This window comes from Hyalella azteca, unplaced genomic scaffold (genome assembly GCF_000764305.2).
Source record: "Hyalella azteca isolate HAZT.00-mixed unplaced genomic scaffold, Hazt_2.0.2 contig16446, whole genome shotgun sequence".
NCBI lineage: Eukaryota > Metazoa > Arthropoda > Malacostraca > Amphipoda > Hyalellidae > Hyalella > Hyalella azteca.
This window is the reverse complement of record NW_025946269.1, coordinates 7,377-21,096: the sequence shown is the minus strand read 5'-3', so window position 1 is coordinate 21,096 and position 13,720 is coordinate 7,377. Positions and strand designations below refer to the sequence as shown.

The following is a 13,720-nucleotide window of genomic DNA, read 5'->3' as shown; positions in this document are numbered from 1 at the left end:
TAAAAATATAAATCTGATATTCAATAATATCCATCTAGAAACACATTATTTGATTAAACAACCACTTGTTACTGTTTTGTGTTGCAGGAAGACAACTCTAATATCAGTCACGTTGGAGTTTTTGCCATGAGAAAACTTTGTTAAGCATAGAAATAGTAGGTTGACTTTGATTCATTGTAGAGCACTGCTAAATGCTACATTTATACCATATTCCATTAGTGTCATTGTCTGAAAATTTATCAAATTGGTAATAAAATCAATGGATAATAACTTAAGAGTCAGGTGTCATGTGTTTTCTTGCTAACAGCATTTGTGGTGCACTTCTTCAAACATAGCCCATGCCCTCTCACAAAATTGTGATAATAATTATTTTTTTATGTTTCACACAATGATTTCCCCCAACCACTCTTGCACATTGTTCTGCAGTTCACTAATGGGAAGAGACATCCCATGATGCAATTCACAATACTACCTATGCTAAATTTATCTAATTGAAGAAGCTAACAAGTTAGAATGGTTATTTTAAGCAAGAGATGTAAATACTATATGTATACTTATGCACAATAATATATTCATTTAAAAGCTATTTTTGATAAACTATGGGGTAAGAGAGGACCATTTGTGGAGTAAGACAGGACCATTTGTGGGGTAAGATAGGACCACTTGTGGGGTAAAACAGGATCATTTAGTGGTCCCGTCATACCCCATGTCCGGTCCTTTTTTACCCAATTTTAGAACAGTTATCAGGCAGTGATGATAGCAGGTAGGAATGCCTATTATGTCTCAAAAGTTGCTTGTTACTTGAGGTTACTTGCCTACATCCACAAACTTGGCCAAAAAATTTTTTGTAATCAGACAGAGCTTATTTCCCAAATAGGGTTAACTATTTTGTGACCCTTCTTTACATAGGATTTCTTCAAAAATCAACCAAAAATTCATTATTTGCAGAACAGGGTTGAAACAAACAATGAAATGACTGACAATCATTGCTCTAACATATTCTTTTGTCAAATTGAATTCAGTGCAATTAGAATGCATGCCATGGGCCTGTCCTTTCTTACCCCATGAAGGCTGCAATCCTGTCTTACCCCATTTGACTATATACCAAAACTCAGAGGCTAGGGAGAGGCTGGAGCAAGGTGCGAGGCAAGTTTATTGTTTACTAGTACAGGGCTGGTGATGAACCAACAAGGAGCAAAACGGCTATGATAATGTCAACACAAGAATGAACTGTTTCTTAGATGGATGGATTCAAGAAGTCAGGCAGGATGTTGCTACATGGCTTCCCCACCCAAAGGTGGAACCTCGAGTTAGTACTGTAGTATATGAAATCCTCTACCTTATTGAATTTTATTCTACGTCCAGTTCAAGATGAGCATTTTGAAGAGTTCTCTGGCAGCATTTCGCTGGCAGGAGTAACCTCTTTGGCCAGTACTTCTGGATCAACAACTGGAGGTTTTGGTTGACAAGGCATGTGTGCCAGTTTCAACCTGTCAATGGATATAGCTTGTTCCATTAAGGTCAGGGTTTGTATTATGAACAATTTTGGATGCCTTTGCAGAACCTTGAAGGGACCTGTGTACGGTGCTTCCAAGGGATGTTGCACTCTGTCAACGCGTACTCATACATGACTGCAGTGATTCAGCTCGGATGGGATGTAGGATTTTGGATTTGAATGGATTTTCCAGTCAGACATTTGGTAAAAATCAATTTATGACATTTCTGCAGCTAAATTACAAACAGAGTCACTATTAAACATTGAATTATTATTGGTTATTAGAGGATGAGGTAACAGTAACAAAGTTCCAGTAATGGCAACAGCGGGAAAAAATCCAGACTCATTTGGCAAATTTTTAATACTTAGAAGTATAATAGGCAAAGCATAAAACCAATTTTGTTTGCAGACTGTGATAGCGGTTTTGATAGTTCTATGCACACGTTCTACCATACCATTTGATTGCAGATGATAAGCTGTGGTACGTAGTCGCAGGAATCCTACCAATGCGGAAAGTTCAGAAAATAGTTCAGATTCAAATTGAGTACCGTACCTCTATCTGTGACGACATTAATGGCACTCCAAAGCAAGAAATCCATATTTCAAAGAAAGCAATGGCAACAGATGCAGCAGTAATGTCAACAATATTAATAGCTTCTACCCATCTAGTCGCTCTATCAATACACGAGAGTAAATATTGGTATGGACTAGTATAATTTTCATTCTGTGGCACCACTAAAGGCAAGGAACCAACAAGGTCTAAATGAACAGTTTGAAATCTGTCTGAGGGTTGACCAAAGGTTTGGACACTAGATTTCGTATGCCTATGAAGTATGAACTTTGCTCTGTTGACAAGATGTGGCAATGGTCGCCACATCACCCTCACGCCACATCATCATCACGCCACATCACCATCATGCCACATCACTATCTCTCCCACTACCCAAGAAGGCAGAAGGCTGCAGGCCTCTGGTCAGGCGGTTGGATGGCGCAAGGCGTCGCGGCCTTCACAAGGCTGGCTGCTCTCACCTCACTCTTTTGTCCCATTATTTCTACTCGTACCGACCATTACACAAATCCTATGTAATTACGAAGGTTGAAATTCTTTGTAAGAAATATCAGGTAGGATATGAATCAATTTTGTGTTTGAGTGAATATAAATTAATGTTTCACAAACACAATGTTTTTAATTGTGCTTCTGCATGGGAACATAATATAAAAAGATGGCTGCCCTATTTGTTTAGCAAAAAATGTATAAGGAATTTTGAATCACTGAGTACACAAAATTAACCGGAAATCCCGTAAGCTTCAACTTGACGTGGGATGTATAGATTAAAAATTAGTATAGTTGGTCAGAAGTAGTTGCACGTTTTGTCGAAGACATGAGAGTATTTATTATCAACAATTTTCTTATTATCTTTCTCAATTCGGCATATTAGACAATGATATTCTTATTTGAAGATAAAATTTCCAAAGGGATATTTTATTATGATTATGCGATTATCAAGTTGTCAATTTCCTTGTCGATTTTGCTTGATGCTGCTTCGTTGTCGATTTCACTGCTGACTGCTTGAATTGTTCACATGACCATTGTTCACCTGCGAGTAAATATTGGTAAACAATATTACGATCCAAGGTCCTGTCACCGAACACTTTCAGCATTTTGAGGCATGAGCTGGCCACAATTGTTGGAGTTTGCTCCACTCCAATCCTGGTGATTGGAGGGCGGGTTCCTGAGTTTGCGAGACCGGTGTTCTATGGAGCCACTCTGTGCGCCATACAAAAAAAAAAGATGGGGGTATCCGCCCCATAGCGGTTGGGAGCACCTTGCGTTGCTTGGCTACCAAGGTTGGAGCATGGCCATTGTCTCCGTTAATAGGAGAAGCACTTCAGCCGGTCCAATTGGGGTACTCCACCAGGGGTGGGTGCGAGGCTTGTGCTGGAATAAATCCCAGCATTAGCATCATTATTAGTTTTAATTTTTTTTAGTATCCGCATATGCGGACAGGCATGGTGGCATTCCATAGTATAAATAAAAGAACATGAGCTTTTGGGAAATTGGAGCGCTCTGTCATAATTGGAGTGTCAAGGTCACTACACCTTCCCCCACGAATTCTACTCCACAACTGCGGGCGGGCTGCGTGCTGCAGCTGGTCGCCGCTACCGTGCGGTACGCGGCTACGCCTGGTATGGTAAGTCAAAAGAATAGTAGCGCTCCAACCTTTCTTATACGCCTACTGGATATCCAAACCAAAAAATTTGCAATGGACTTCCTATGGACTTAATTCATAAGAAATGGTCATGAACTGGATCAATTGCAGTAATAAAAAATAACCATTATAACTTATTACCATTGCTAGTATCACTCTGCTCATATGTACATGTTAAATCATTTACAGGAGATCCGAAAAAGCAAGTAATAATTAACAGAAAGAAACTCCATAAGAGTGCCTTTGGCAACCATGCAATATGCGCTACAAACTATCTGCGGCTGGCAGCGAGCGCTTCGATCCCAATGACAGACGGACGAACAGACGCACAGACGGACGGACAGACAGACGGTTACAAAGTGTAATATTAGAGAGCGTATTTTCTCGCCGACGAAAACATGAAGTCACTATGAGAATAGCTTCAGAGGGACACATCACACTCGAAGTCGAAGATCGTTCAGCATTACTTGAAATCTACAGACGATGTTGCCATTCCATTCAGATGTCATTCCATTGTGTCTAAATCAGAACTGTGTCGGACGGCTCCGCGGCCTGCGCCGAGTGCTACGCCGTGTGGAATCGATGACCATGATTTACGCGAATGCGTGTGCGAAGATAATATAAAAAACTATATATACGCGAGAAATTTCCCCGTTTATATACATCTTCCTGAGTGTGGCATATGCGGACAGGCGCGTTCCGGGTTATTCAGAAATTTGGCGGTTAGTGAAGCGTCGATCTCTGTTACTGCAATAAACAACGATGTGACACATAGACAAAGCAAGATTAGTGAGTAATTTTATCATGACTAATTTTGTTTATTTGTAGAAGTGTACTAATAACAACTGTCTGCAATACGACTCTGTAAAATCTTTTCTACCAAACATTAATTTGATAGATTTCCCCTGGCCAGTAGTCTGCACTCAGAATTCAGAAATTTATTTTATTGAAGCAAAAGTTTTTTAGTAGGGTAAACGCGGTATATTCCGACACATTAAGGACGCATCGAGAAATGAAAAACTATTAAAAAAAACGTATGCGTAACATAAGTTCTGTCATAGTGGCAAAGCAGAGAGTTTTTTAGACTCTCCCTCAAGTTCATTTTTGAGTCCTATAAGCATGGTGGAATTCTGACAAGGGAGGTACTTATGGCGCTCCGGGCAGGATGGAATTCTATTTTCTACGGTTCATATATTAAATTTCGATCCACCTACGGTCTAATTTCGATCCAACAATTAAAATTGAAATAATGATTAAAAAGGCAGGAAAAAGGAGACCTTAAACTTGTTAAAGCGTTTAGTAACAAAGAACGTCCATCTTTCGATCTTGGCGACTTAAACCAATGACAATGAAAGTTAAATTTAAGATAGTTCGTTTCTATTTCAGCTATTTGCATCAACAGATACATTTACCTCTATTTGTCGTATGCAAACAGCAATATATGCCAATGGCTTTCATATCTTTACCAGGTGAGCTCTGAGTGGCGAGGGCGGACGCCGGAGGAAGTCGGACGAGCGCGGACCGGCGGACGGCCGCGGAGTACTCAAGGTATCGAATGCGCTGGATCTCTTCAATCTTCATACTTGCAACTCCGCGTCAGCACCAGCCATATCTGAAATTACAAGGCACCGTGAGTAAAATGTGAGTAAAATCTTTTGATTGAATTAAAGATTTCATTATCAACTTTTAAGCAGTGTCTTTGTAAAATTGGTTTAGTTGGTTACGGTACCTCTAAAATAGATGGATAGCAAAGTTATATAATATTTTATTTTCATTATCAGATTAAGAGTGGAGGTTTTCACATGATTATTGTTATTTCAATTCATACATTTCTCGGCTAGTAAATTCAGGTCTAAATTTTCATACATGTCTAAATTTAGAATTCAATGTAGACCTAAAAAAATACGTTGACATAAAAATCATGTGATTTGAAAAGGTTCTTGAATTGAAGTTAATTTGAATTACTACTTTTGCAAGCCTTCATTTTGTTCAGAAATAGTTTATTTCACTTAATAGAACATATTTTACAGCTCTGATCCGGCCAAATGTTTCGGAAACGTGAAGCCCATTTGTACGTGAGGGAGAATATGGAAACGTGAAAGAAAAAGCACATCGTTTCGTCATTCTCGCCGACTATCCTACTTGTGCTTCTATCTATTTGACCATAGATTAAAAGAAATGAAGAACACTTGAAGTTCTGAATTCCTATTCATTACTGTTTTCAAGGGAGCGAAGTTTCAAATATTATCAAGTGAAGCCCTTTTATCATTCCTATTATCTGTGAAGCCCTATTATCATTCCTTAAAATAACTTCATCACAGAAATTATGCTTACTTCATCTGTGTCCAACATGCTTTTGGCTTTAACACGGCACCACTGCTTCGAACACAAGGACGGTTAGCGAATGCGGTGGATCTCTTCATACTTGCAACACCGCGTCAGCACCAGCCATATCTGAAATTACAAGGCGCCGTGAGTAAAATGCATCGGATACCGAAATATGAAGGCATTTTTTACTCAACCAAGCAACCGAAAAATAAACCCTTTGTCTAGCGAAGGTAACATTAGGAATTTATTTAAAAAATTATACTGTTATTTCTGTATATTTTATGTTTAGTAAATTATTTATTTCATGTTGTACATAAATATTTTAAACCTTCATCAGAAATCAGTATCTATCTTTAGAGTTACGAATTTGAAAAAGTAACAGTTCTGAATGGCGTCGTTAATGGATAATCTCACCATTTACGAATGCAGAAATGATGAGAAGAGTTACGAGATGTAATATTGCTCATCTTGACGCGACAACGATGCATGATACTTTCAATTTAAATTGCCCGATTATATTTGGAGTTCAGTAAGTTTACTTTCTTTCTGACATGCGTTGATCTCTGTGATAAGATGCACCGTCCAAAATTACGTTTTGAACTATGTATGTACATATATTGTATGACTATGTTACCAGGATGCGGGACGTAGATCCAACGCATGTGCAAGTCGCACGTCCTTTCCACTTTCCTTAAGCTTAAAGAACAGAACATGTCCTATTAACACAAAAATTAACAGTTTCTATATATACATGAAGATGCTTGCGTTAGCGGGAGAATTCATGACATCTCTATTTTACGAACTTATATTTTTCCAATTTCTGCTGCAATTTTTCATCCAATTTCTGCTGCAATTTTTCAAACATAATTTGTTTATTTTCGCATTTTGCACAGTACCATTTTCCTGGTAAACCAATCGCCACCTTCGACTCCTTCAGCAGCCATACGCTCCAGGTATGATTCGCAATTTTTTGCATTCTCGCAGCCAACATATTCGGATAAATCAACGCTGGCTGCATTTCTTTTCTTTCTTTTGGGAACTTTTAATTTGCAGATGCAGTAAATTTCACTTTCCTCTGCATGTGAAGTAGAAGGGATGACACAAGAAATAGAAATTTCACCTTCCCTTACATGCGAAGTAGAAGGTTTTTCGGGATTGGAATTGAGTAACAAAATGGCTTGCTGGGTATCGGTCGCTTTCGATAGCCAAAGATCTATTTGAGAATTCCTGTTTTCAGCTTGTTTCTTCTTTTTCACATGACATCGTTTTGGGAAATTGTATTTCATCACATCACTCCCAAGTTCCTTTAGATATGCGCTCACCGATTTACTTTTATGGTTAGATTTCTTATCTAATATGAGAGATTCCAAATGTTTATTACCAAGGAATATTTCTCTTGCAAGGTCAGCATCATGCTGCACAATGTTGGTGTTGCATCTCAGGAAAACTTCATTGTTTACATTGTCGATGACGTTATCTTCATCAGGCTCTGGCCGATAGACATACTTAGATTGGAATCGATTTTGCACAGTATTTGCCACGTGTGACATCACCCTCTCAGTGGCTGCTTGAGTTGGCTTCATTAATTGAATAATTTCTAAGCAACGAATGATGTTTATTGGATACACTGATTTCTCGTTGTTAGTGCTAATGTAGTGAGCGAATGCGTAAGTGTATGATACTGGTTGAATACTGTCCTTTTTGATGAGTTTGTTGCTTGCCACAGCCTGCCACTCACTTTGGAAAACGTCCATAAAATCAATATAATCTTTCGTTAAACAGCTGCACTCCCTGATTGCCTGGCATTGAGGGCCACATACCTCAAAGTCAACGTTAACGGACTCGAATAGTACTTTAATGTCCGTTGACCGTTCATCCGTGATATCAGCATTTCTATGGAGCGAAAATAAGTCGGTTACGAGGGTGATAGAAGGAGGGATCACCAAGTAATTTCCAGCTTCCACACAGATTGTATCAATCCATTTTGAATGACATTCAATTATAGATTCAATTAAATTTTTGTCTTTTGACCCATCTACATCACTTCTGGTCCTCAAGCCTAGTCTTGATGCAATTTCTTTCATGTTGGTACCGGAGAACTCTGTTGGAGAATCGGTTGAAGAGCTCAACATGAGAGTGCCATCTTTAATGCAGCTCTGAATGTCGGGTGAAAGTGTTTTCAATTCTTGCATTTCTTGTTGAAATACATCGATTTGGTGTCTGTAATCGAAGGGTCCGAAACAGGCATCTTGGCCTGCTTTTTCCTTATTAGATATTGCTTTGTAAAGACGTCTGATCATCATTGATTTTATGAGGAATGTTTCGCTGGATATTGATTTTAAAATGCCTCTTGCTTTGTCTCCCAGAGAGCTCTGAATATTCACTAATTCTGGTAGTGCCACGATAAGAATAGGAATGTTTTTCAAAATTGCGTCTAAATGGAAATGCAAATACTCAGCGAAGCGAGTATCGCACTGATTGGGGATGGCGATGAAATTAGAATTCTTAACAATATTTATATATTTATGTATTTGATTTTTAACAATGTTATGTTCGGAGATGAATGCGGCGATAGATCTGCATGTCGACAAAGTGTCGCTAACCCACTGAGGCATCGTTTTGTCAAGCAAATTTTCCATTTTGTGGCAGAAGTCTGGGAGTCCGATCAATGTGCTATATTCTGCAGACGCTTTTAATAACTCAATCATGCCTCCTCTCTTTCCCGTATATACAGCAGCTCCGTCGGTGCATATAAATGCAACCGATGAGGGGTCCAGGAATGTTGCAACTGTTTCTTTTACATGATTTGTGGTCGTCTGAGCATCGCCTTGCCGAATCATTCCAACACCTAAGAGAACTTCTTTGGGCAGTCCGTTGTCAGAAACGTAAGAAACAACAGTTGCTTGTCGGGAGACATCTTTGGGTGCAGTACCTCTATCGCAACAAATGGTGAATTTCCTCCTACTTTTTGTAGCTTTGAAAGTAGTTGCAAAGAAGTTCTTCATTGTAGTTGCGCAAGCTTCATAATTGGCGATCATTACTTTTCGAATTCCCGTGTGGTTTTGATGTCGGTTGCCCAGGGGATTACTCAAATTAGATGGACAGACAATGGAAAACAGTGCACACAAAGAAGTATATAATCTGAAAGGCAAGCTTATCCAATACGATTTTCTAGTATAAAACATTCAAGTCTAAAAAAAAGACGCAGGTATGAAGGAATAATATGTGATGACAATTTAAGCTCGATGGGCTAAGCCCGGTCTTAACAGTGAAATCGACGAACCAAAGAAGCCACCCTGAATTCAGTTGCTCTGCTTAGTGCATTGTTCTTTTTTACCCATTTTGCGCGAAAAGGTGAAATCTTTCACGTGCGTTTCATTTTCGATCGCAATGCATCAATTATCCAAACTTCAAAAATCGGACTGCCAGTCATCTTAATTTAATTACTGGGAGTCCTTCACCAATCATTAGCACAAATACGTCGTGAACAAGAACAAGATGCATTAATTAAATAAGGCAGGGTGGTTAAGTAGTTCAGAGTACAAAGACTGGCAGGGAAGGTGCGGGTTCGATTCCCGCTGCCTGCCTCGGTTTGGTCCAAATCGGCGAGGAGGCCGGGCGGTTAAATTAAGCCCAATAGATATTGGAGCAGCGAGTTGCGTGTTCGAGACGCGTAACAAGCTGTGATAAGTCCTGCGACGTTCAGAATCGGTGACAGACCTACGGCCTAATATACGCTGACAACGGCTATTATTATTATAAATACATCATAATCTTAAAATTCGGGATAATAAATTCTTATCAATATTGCATATTCTTCATTATTCCATCCAACACGCATTTTTCCCAAATGTATGCCACTAATTCATAAATATTTTTGCTGGCAGCTCTTAAAAATATAACTCGAGTCATTATGCCATATATTGCAATTTTTTCAATAATATGAAATAAAGTTTCCCTTCAATTTATCTTCTTCCTGCTGAAAAGTGGCGTAAACATTAATTTACCAGTTTTTGATAAACTTGATGGAAATGTTATCAATGCTCAATTTTTGAATATGTAACGACGTAACCATTTCAATCATTGCTTTTTAAATTGCAAGGATACACTTTCTCTTATGTTGTTGATGGAAACGTCATCCATCTTCCAACTATTCTTAACCTTTTCCATGTTGAATATATAACGACGTAACCATTTCAATCATTGCTTTTTTACATTACAAGGATACGCTTTCTCTTAAGTTGTCGATTCAATATTATTTAGTCTGCCATCTTCCAACCATTCTTAATCTTTTCCATGTTGAATATGTAACGACGTAACCATTTTAATCATTGCTTTTTTACATTACAAGGATACAATTTCTCTCATGTTGTTGATTCAATATTATTTAGACTGCCATCTTCCAACCATTCTTAATCTTTTCCATGTTGAATATGTAACGATTTAACAATTTCAATCATTGCTTTTTAAATTACAAGGATAATACATTTTCTCTTATGTTGTTGATTCAATATTATTTAATCTGCCATCTCCAAAAATTTATGCCCCCATACGAAGTTCTTGAAATCCTGATAAACTAATTATCGCAAAGGAATACAAGTGGCCATCAAGAGACTCTAGAACGGTGGGTAGATTTGTTACATTTTTCATCGAGCAAGCTGGCATGTATTCAGTATACTCTAAATGCATCTCTATGTTATTTGAAGGCATCATTATAGCATCAAATTTAAACGGTCTTCGACTTACCACGAAGATCGAATGCAGAAAATTACATACTGTTAGGAAATCTCAAGAACGGAATAACATTGACGGCGGGAAAAGCCGAAGATTCAAAACAGTGCCGGTGGTCATATTTTCAAATGAAAGGCCCCGACCAAACGCCCTATCTGCCGACATATTATGCGTTCACATCCTGCAGAGAGAAGATAATGAACCAGCAAATTTTGATCTGCCATTCTCTGCAGTCAAACCGCCTAAATTGCCGTTTGAGATTGATTTCTAACGCGTGCGCCTCCTATTAGACCGCTATGTGTATTTAATACATTTTGACAGTACGGGCCCTGGTGATCGTTTCTTAATCAAAACTGGAAGCTTGTTTGCTATCGTTACCTCGAAATAATTCAAATTAACATGTATGACTTCCTGTCTAACGAATAGATGTACTGAAACAAACATATGTTATTACAAGTACTTCATCTCCATTAGCATATCGATCTTACCAAGGTCCATCCTATTTACTGCAAACAATTAGATCCGAACTACGTTGCGACTTTTGAAACCGGACCAAAAATAATTTGGAAATATATAGGTGCGGTGATAGGACGTGTATCCACAATACTTATCGTATTGTGGATATCGTATTATTAATACTTTCACGCGAAAAATTATTCGTCATCACCGAATTTGTCCGCATTTGTCCGAATTTGCTCTGCTTTACCGAATTCTTCTGCTTTGCGAACAAGAGATTTGCAGTGAAAAATGTCCAGAGTAAGAAAATTTATAATTACTCGGGTATTCTCCAAGAAATTTTGGGGCTTAGAACAGCTAGTGAACCAAGAAATGGATTTTTGACGCACCAAGAAACATTGCAACGCATGTTAATTTACGGATTAGAAGAAGAAATGTCATCGAACTATCATTTGAAAAATTTTATTGAGCTTCTTAACCCTGTAACTGAAGCAAGAATCGCAGAAATTTGTGAACGCCGAAAACCTACGAACACTCACTTAATTGTAGAAAAATGTTCGAAACCAACTGGGCCAATTTACTCTTTTTTCAGGAGGCACGACTGTCAAATCATAGGAGACTTTTCTAAAGTAAGGACTAATACAGAAAACTTCGCCGCGACAAAAGTAGAGAATATGTTGAAGAATCTTACAGATCCAAAGACAAGATTGTCAGCGATGTGTACAGAATATTACTTGACGAATGGGACAAAATTAGAGAACCTGTTATAAGAATTGAACAACGCCAAACAAATTAACTTAGAACACGACATCCTGAAAAACTGCAATATAGTTTTATGCATATAGTTATATTATATATATAACTATATATACAATATATATTCATTTTCATAAAGAAAGTTGTATAGCCCAAGCATGTATTAACGCCAAGCATGTTCTAGAAATTTGGCTTTAGCGTGCCAAAAATTGCAGTTTTGGCGATATTGAATTGAATGTTCAATTTGTTCCGTTTATTTTTATTTGAACTTAATGCGCGTGCAACCTAAGGTGTCTGAGTAAAAACTTTACACTTTGCATGACGATACTTTTTTTTCTGTCTTCCGTGGCTTCTTAAGCAACACGTCATTCTCATTTTAACTCCTCGGGATTTAGGCCATTCGGAACAAAATTATGCCTATGATAGGATGTGAGGAGAGCGTTTCAATTTGGTACTCCCTCCCTATTAAAGTTATATTTTATTCAGAACTGTTTCCTGTATCCTTACGCAAACAGGTAAAGTGAAAATCCCTGGTCATCCTCAAACGATTAGTGCCTCAGAGGTTGAGGTATTAAAAAAAAGTTGAAGACATCTTGGCAAGTTAGCTGATTTTAGTTCGGTGACAACTTGTCTGCAAATTAATTTGCATTATTATATTACCAAAGCTTCAATAGGATTCATCGTCTAATTTTATCAAAATGCGATGTACAAAGATGAAATGCAGTTATCCAATACGATTTTCTAGTATAAAACATTCAAGTCTAAAAAAAAGACGCAGGTATGAAGGAATAATATGTGATGACAATTTAAGCTCGATGGGCTAAGCCCGGTCTTAACAGTGAAATCGACGAACCAAAGAAGCCACCCTGAATTCAGTTGCTCTGCTTAGTGCATTGTTCTTTTTTACCCATTTTGCGCGAAAAGGTGAAATCTTTCACGTGCGTTTCATTTTCGATCGCAATGCATCAATTATCCAAACTTCAAAAATCGGACTGCCAGTCATCTTAATTTAATTACTGGGAGTCCTTCACCAATCATTAGCACAAATACGTCGTGAACAAGAACAAGATGCATTAATTCTGTCTCTTATACACATCTAGATGTGTATAAGAGACAGCATCATGCCTACACTGCAGCGTCGAGATCACTATGTTATATAATATATATTCATTTTCATAAAGAAAGTTGCATAGCCCAAGCATGTTTTAACGCCAAGCATGTTTTAGAAATTTGGCTTTAGCGTGCCAAAAAATGCAGTTTTGGCGATATTGAATTGAATGTTTAATTTGTTCCGTTTATTTTTTATTTGAACTTAATGCGTGTGCAACCTAAGGTGGCTGAGTAAATAGTTTACTCTTTGACGATACTTTTTTTTCTGTCTTCCGTGGCTTCTTAAGCAACACGTCATTCTCATTTTAACTCCTCGGGATTTAGGCCATTCGGAACAAAATTATGCCTATGATAGGATGTGAGGAGAGCGTTTCAATTTGGTACTCCCTCCCTATTAAAGTTATATTTTATTCAGAACTGTTTCCTGTATCCTTACGCAAACAGGTAAAGTGAAAATCCCTGGTCATCCTCAAACGATTAGTGCCTCAGAGGTTGAGGTATTAAGAAAAAGTTGAAGACATCTTGGCAAGTTAGCTGATTTTAGTTCGGTGACAACGAATTGATGAAATGCGATGAACAAAGATGAAATGCAGTTATCCAATACGATTTTCTAGTATAAAACATTCAAGTCTAA

The 13,720-nt window shown here is 38.0% G+C and overlaps 1 long non-coding RNA gene across 1 annotated transcript; it reads right to left on the bottom strand.

The window, feature by feature from the left end:
• Positions 1–5,296: 5,296 nt before the first annotated feature.
• On the bottom strand, positions 5,297–6,931 carry LOC125179302. Its single transcript, XR_007157217.1, has 3 exons — positions 6,448–6,931; positions 6,040–6,159; positions 5,297–5,317 (listed from the first exon to the last, which is right to left on the bottom strand). It is a non-coding gene; the product is annotated as an uncharacterized LOC125179302 (long non-coding RNA).
• Between the last annotated feature and the right edge of the window lie 6,789 nt (positions 6,932–13,720).